The sequence below is a fragment of the Triticum aestivum genome, chromosome 5B, assembly GCF_018294505.1.
Source record: "Triticum aestivum cultivar Chinese Spring chromosome 5B, IWGSC CS RefSeq v2.1, whole genome shotgun sequence".
Taxonomy (NCBI): Eukaryota; Viridiplantae; Streptophyta; class Magnoliopsida; order Poales; family Poaceae; genus Triticum; species Triticum aestivum.
In genome coordinates this window covers 626,453,300-626,460,080 of record NC_057807.1, presented here as the reverse complement: position 1 = coordinate 626,460,080, position 6,781 = coordinate 626,453,300, and positions in this window count along the sequence as shown.

Sequence of the window (6,781 nt, the reverse complement as noted above, 5' to 3'; positions counted from 1 at the left end):
TTAATATAAGATAGTGCAACTCCTTTCGGTTAGGCACTGCACTACACTGTGCAACTCCTTTCAGGTAGGCGCTGCACAACCAGGAGTGGGGCCCGGGCTGCCACGCTGGATCGCCGTGTGGCGCCTAAGCTCCAGGCGTTGCAGAGTATAGTGTGGCGCCTAACTGTCGGGCGCCACTCGAAACGGTCAGCTCGGTGAAATTTTTTCGAAAGGAGTTCAGATTGTGAGTTCTTTTTGTCCTCAGGTCAAATATGTGTTTTTTGCCGTCGCGCGGAGATCCGTGGTTGTTTCTCCTATGATACCGCGGGGTAGAGGAGTCCATGGCCCCGACACCTTGCCAGCTCCACGACGTGTGGTGTGACCACTGTGGTGGCAGCAGATGACAATACCAACGCGGTGCCTTGGAGCGGATTGATTTGGGCGGCGAGCACGGGCTGGTGCAAAGTACTATGGCATGGCGCGAGGCTTGTCATTTTGTCAAATCATACAGACATGGCATGATGCACCAAGCGCCGACTCAGTCTTATGGCAAGCCAGCGGACGCTGCCGAGGACTATTTTGGCGCGTCAGGATTACACCCTTGTGCGCTTTCGCACCCATAGGACGCATCTGGCGGTGGCAGTTACTAAGGCATTGTTCTAGAGCGCATGGCAGCCCTCGGCGAGATGGCGATGCGACCGTGTTTGAAAGTTACGTGATGGTTTCTTGCTTTCCAACTATTTCTCCTATGGTCGGTGAGTTCTGTGTGAGTAGGTCGGTAGGGTGGTGAACGACGACTATGACAGCTGACATTGCAGATGTATTCGCTTCGGGTGAAAGCCCATGATCTAGCCTTCTAGCTTGATGTCACAGTATCGATGTCAGCCTTAATATATGATGTGTGCCTTAATCAATGCAGAGGCAAGAGGTTTACCTTCTTTTCCAAAGTTTTTCTTTTATTTTGAGAGGTAAAGCGGAGCTTTGCTACAAAAACAAGTGCGTAAATCACTCATTACAGTGCCAACAACCTTCGTACATCGTAGTCTGAGAAGAGGGCATCGGAGGCGTTACAACCATAACCAACCTTGGCAAGCTTATGAGCAGTGTTAGGGACGAAGACAACACGGGGCGATCTAGGGCCATGGCTCCCCCATGCCGTTTTTTTCTTTTCTCAAATGATCATTAGATAGTCTGTGAAGTTACCTCTAAATTCATATAGATGCCTCCTTCAATGTTTCTATGCTCTAGTGCCCCCCTTCTAAGGAAATTCCTGGAAATTCCTGGACCGTGTGTGTGTGTGTGTGTGTGTGTGTGTGTGTGTGTGTGTGTGTGTGTGTGTGTGTGTGTGTGTGATTCTCCTCCTAATTCTTCTCTTCTCATCCCCTAGTTGCACCTTCCTCACCCCAACTACCCTTTCTTGTGATCATTGAAGGATGGTATGGCTGCATCAAGACCATGGCACACTGATCGTTGATGGAAGAGATTGGAGCATGGGAACAATATCACTGCCTAGTTTTTCCCATTAGTTTCCCCAGACACCTCCTATTCTTTATCAAGATACATGACGGAGCTCATGGTCATTGGTTACGTGTTCATTTTTCAACTTTTTTTACAGGAGACCTTACGGTTCTATCCATTAATTAAGAAGAAGAAAATTGCTCAGTTAATTAGTGAAAACCGAGAAAAACTAGCCTCTCGTTTCTTGGACACATCCGCTACCTCTTCACTAAACCATTCGTCTCCCCTCTGCTCTCTATAGCTGTTACCACTTCACCTGTATACGGTTTGACGAAAATTAGTAGTATAGCAAAGACTCGAACATTGGATGGTATCAGAGTGTTATTGAAGCCATACCGGTTGCTTATCATATGTCTTGTAGTAATAAAGATTCGCCAGACTGATGGTTGGACTAATGTTAGGTGCAACTATAAAATTCAAAGGATTCATCAAAGTTACAACTATACAAAAAGAAGGACTAGGTTTGATTGCCAAGTCCACATGTGATTCTGGAAAATCATAATACTTGAAAACCATCACACATGATTCTGATTTTTCTCATAACTGTCAAGTAAATTCCAAAATCATACACGCTTTCAACAAAATAATTTATACTTTTTATAATCCCAAGTAATTCTTTTTTTTTGCTGGGGTATAATCCCAAGCAATTCATGAGTACCAACTAAAAAAAGCAATTCATGAGTAACATAAATGGTCAACGAAAATAATTTGTACCACATAATATATTCATGGGTCATTTGCCATCCTCTTTTTTTCTTTTGAGGTAAGGGTCATTTGTCATCTGGTTAACCACCGCCAACACATGGACACCTCCGCCCAACACCAAAAGCACGGTCGCCACAAACCAGATTGTACTCCCTCTGTCTCTCAAATGGAGAAAACTGGATGGAAAAAATCGCAGACTCCTCTTATCAAAATTGCGATCAGGATTTTGTTCACTGCTCCGTGCTAGGTGCATACTGGTACACAAAAGGCTGCCAAAGAGACTTCCATCGATGTGAACATGACGTCGCACGAAATTCAGCTTCAAAACAGAGCAAGCTGCACCTTACAATGTCGAAGATCTCTGTGTCCATGTGAAGCAAAATAAACCCCTGGTTAATTTTATTTCATTTTAAACCTGGCTGGCAGCTTCGCCACAACGGAAGCCCGTTGAGACAAACAAGATCAGGTACGTACTTCCCTTTGTTGAAACATACTACTATTCACTTACTAAACAGTACCTGCACAGATGCATTCACTTACCAAGACTAGGACTGCATACCCACACTAAAATACTCCCTCTGTCCCATAATATAAAATCATTTTTGACACCAATGTAGTGTTAAAAACGTTCTTATATTTTGGGACAGAGGGAGTAGCAATTAAATCCAGGAAACTAGTACTTGATTACTGACAGGAAACTAATATTTCCAAGTTATTACAACCAAGGGACACACACATAAATCCAGTATATGGGGTTCCACACTACAACAGATCAACAAGAAACAAGTAAATTTGCTGTTCATGATTCCTGTTAGACTGTATTTACATGTGTATATTGTAACGTTGTATACTACCTTATTATATATATATGTGATAGGCCACCCCTAGAGGGTTGTGCCGGTTCCCCCCAAAGCCTATTGTCTTACATGGTATCACGCTAGGTTACGTCCGCTTCCGCCTAAAAACCCTAAACCGCCGCCGCCGCCGCCGCGCCCGCCGCCGCCGTCGCCCGATTGCTATGACGTCCGCCGCTGCGTCCGGCTCCACCGCCACCGGTTTTCTGCCGGCCTCCCTCGCGGCACTTCTCTCGAGGCCGCTGGATGCCGCCTCCCTTCAGGCGCCGATCGGGACACGGAGCGTCGGCTACCTCTTCGCGCTCCCGCCGGCTGCTACTTCGCCCGGGCAGGCGCTTGTGGCCCACACCACCGCCGCCCTGTCAACCGCGGCTGTCGCGCCCTCGGCCACTGCGCCGCTGGTGGCGGAGGACGTCGCGCTGGCAGGCTTCGCGGCGTCAACCGCGGCCATCGCGCCCTCTGTCACCGCGCCGGCTGCCCCTCCGACTGTCTCCACGGTGTTCTCACCTCAGCCAGTCTCCTCGATGGGATCGCAGCCGCCGCCGCCGTTTCACTTCGGCCATCTCATCACCATCAAGTTGTCGTCGGACAATTACATCTTCTGGCGCGCGCAGGTTCTTCCGCTTCTTGGGAGTCACTACCTGCTTGGCTATGTCGACGGCTCTCTCCCTTGCCCTCCTGCGCTGGTTGACAGCGTGCATGGTCCGGTCTATAATCCGGCTCACCGTGTCTGGACAGGGCAGGATCAGGCGAACCTCTCCTCCATCCAGGGTCGCTCTCTCCGGCCGTTGCTGGGCTTGTTGTCTTCGCCAAGACGTCCCACGAGGCATGGACTATTCTTGAGCGCTCGTTTGCGGCACAGTCGCAGGCTCGTGTATCTGGGCTCCGTCGCCAACTTGGGGAGTGTCAGAAGCTTGACTCCACCGCCACTGAGTTCTACAACAAAGTCAAGAGTCTCGCCGACACGCTGGCCTCCATTGGACAGCCCCTCACCGACTCCGAGTTCAACTCGTTTATCGTCAATGGTCTTGATGAGGAGTATGACGCCCTAGTCGAGATCATCAATGAGAGGGGCAACTCCACGCCCATGCCAGCACACGAGGTCTTTTCACGCCTCCTGCTTACTGAGCAACGAGTCGAGACGCGCCGATCCAGGGGCAACGGCGCCCTCTCGGCAAACGCCGCCACCAAGGGTGGTCGCTCCTCTGCTTCATCCAGGGCTCCTTCGGGGCAGTCACCACCACCCGCCTCGGCCCCTCCTCCTACTGCGACGCTACCAGGGGCTGGCGGTCCACGTGTGTGCCAGCTTTGTGGTCGCGATGGGCACTGGGCCTCGAAGTGTCACAAGCGCTTCCAGCGGGGTTTTCTTGGTCTTGGCAATGACGGGAAGGATACACGCAACTTTGCTCGTCAGGTCGCCATGGCTGATCGTCCGCCGCCGCAGAAGCCACAGGGACACACTCAGTCCTACTCCATTGATCCCCACTGGTACATGGACTCTGGGGCGACAGAGCACCTGACCAGTGAGATGGGGAAGCTTCACACTCGTGAACCCTACCATGGCTCCGACAAGATCCACACCGCCAATGGAGCAGGTATGCACATCTCTCATATTGGTCAAGCATCACTTCTCACTAGACATGCCAATAGGAGTCTTCAACTTCGCAATGTTCTTCGAGTTCCATCTGTGACACGTAATCTTCTTTCAGTTCCTAAACTCACTCGTGATAATAATGTGCTTTGTGAATTTCATCCTTTTGATCTTTTTATTAAGGATCGGGGCACGAGGGACATTCTTCTTAGTGGGCGGCTCTGCCAAGGTCTCTATCGTCTGGAGCATCCTGGCGTCGCTCGCGTCTTCAGTGGAGTTCGGGTATCTCCGTCACAGTGGCATGCTCGTCTTGGTCACCCGGCCACACCTATTGTCCGGCATGTTTTGCGTCGTCATGAGCTTCCTAGTGTGTCTAGTAATAAAGATGTAGCAGTGTGTGATGCTTGTCAGCAGGGGAAGAGTCATCAACTTCCTTTTTCGGAGTCCAGTCGTGAGGTGAAACATCCTTTAGAACTTGTGTTTTCAGATGTATGGGGTCCTGCTCAGACTTCTGTTAGTGGTCATAATTATTATATCAGTTTTGTTGATGCTTACAGCCGCTTTACCTGGCTTTATCTTATCAAACGTAAATCTGATGTGTTTGACATTTTTGTTCAGTTCCAAAAACATGTTGAACGCCTTCTCAAGCACAAAATTGTTCATGTTCAGTCGGACTGGGGTGGCGAGTATCGCAACCTCAACTCCTTCTTTCAGTCGCTTGGGATCACTCACCGTTTAGCATGTCCACATACACATCAGCAGAATGGTTCAGTAGAACGTAAGCATCGTCACATTGTTGAAGCTGGTCTGACTCTTTTGGCCCATGCATCTGTTCCGTTTCGTTTTTGGAGTGATGCTTTCACCACTGCATGTTTTCTCATCAATCGTACTCCCACTCGTGTTTTGAATATGAAGACTCCCATTGAAGTTCTCCTTAATGAACAACCGGACTACACCTTTCTCAAGGTGTTTGGGTGTGCTTGCTGGCCCCATCTCCGTCCATATAACAAGCGTAAGCTCGAGTTTCGTTCCAAGAAGTGTGTTTTTCTTGGTTATAGCTCTCTTCATAAAGGATACAAATGTCTTCATGTTCCCACTAATCGTGTCTACATCTCTCGGGATGTTGTGTTTGATGAGCATGTTTTTCCCTTTGCCAACCTCCCTGTGTCCACTACCGAGCCACCTGTCATGCATTCATCCTCTGTTGCTTCTGACCAATTTGATGATGTTGCATATTCTCCTCTATTGTTGCCTAACCATGGTGCAGGCACTGGTCGTGGGGCTCGTTTGGAGATTCTGGAAGCGCCATCTTCCTCTTCGTCGCCATCGCCTTCATCCTCGGCACCTTCTGTTGTGCATGAGGAGCACATGGCGCCCCTGCATGGCCTCGGTTTCCGTGCTCATGCACGGCCGATCGACGTCCTGGCCCGGTCGCCTCTGGCTTCTGGGCTGCCTTCGCCATCGTCGCGCCCTGCAACCCCGCCGACTGGGCCGGCCTCCTCGGTCCCCGTCTCGCCCAGGGCGTCGGGGCAGTCATCACCAGGCCTGGCCTCGCCCGCCCCTGCCTCGCCCAGGGTGTCTGGGCCCTTCTCACCAGGGCCGGCCTCGCCTGCTCTCGCCTCGCCAAGGCCGTCTGGGCCGGTGTCACCGGAGCTGGCCTCGCCCACTCTCGGTTCGCCCATGGCCTCTGAGCCCCTGTCGTCGGGCCAGTCTTCGCCATGCAGCCCGGAGTCGTCTGTCCCGAGCTCGCCTGAGGTGATTCCTGCATCTCCGGCGACCGTCACGTCTCCGTCACCTTCGCCTCCGCCGGCTCCTGCTGCTGCTCTACGTCCACATACGCGCAGTCGGAGTGGCATTTTTCAGCCTAAGCAACGTCACGATGGCACAGTTGCTTGGTTAGCGGCGTGCATGTCTGCTGCTCTCGCAGATCCATCCTCTGAGCCACGCACGTATCAAGCTGCTATGCGCATTCCTCATTGGAGAGAGGCCATGGAGCAGGAGTATCAAGCGCTTCTTCGCAATCAGACATGGACTCTTGTTCCTCCACAATCACGGGTAAATGTCATTGATTCCAAATGGGTTTTCAAAGTGAAGAGGCATTCTGATGGGTCCATTGAGCGCTATAAGGCTCGTC